The sequence below is a fragment of the Penaeus monodon genome, chromosome 23 (assembly GCF_015228065.2).
Source record: "Penaeus monodon isolate SGIC_2016 chromosome 23, NSTDA_Pmon_1, whole genome shotgun sequence".
Taxonomy (NCBI): domain Eukaryota; kingdom Metazoa; phylum Arthropoda; class Malacostraca; order Decapoda; family Penaeidae; genus Penaeus; species Penaeus monodon.
Genome location: NC_051408.1, coordinates 39,796,148 through 39,796,573, shown reverse-complemented (window position 1 = coordinate 39,796,573; position 426 = coordinate 39,796,148).

Genomic DNA, 426 nt, shown 5'->3' with positions numbered 1-426 from the left:
GTTTCCAAGCCTTGTTAACACTGTGCTTCCCGACACCAAGAATATTTTCTTGGAAACGTTACATTTATTTCAAGAGAGAGGAAATGTGAGGGTTGTTTATCACTTCAGACGGAATGTTAAAGTTGCGGTCCTATTTAAGGACCTTTTGAAAAGTAGTCGAGAAAAGGAAGGAGTAAAGAACTTTTTTTCTTCAGATGTTATTGTTTCCAATTCTTTACAATTAAGATCACTATTTTCCATTGCATTGTAGGTAACAATGATAAACTTAAATGTTTATGACATTACACAACTTTCTTCCATTATAGATTTTTGAAATGTGATAATGTGAAACAAATGTAAGCAAGTTGTGTTATTTCGGACTGGATTTCTTTAAAGAGACTCATTAATAATATAATATTTAGAGAATGACACATAACAAATCATAGG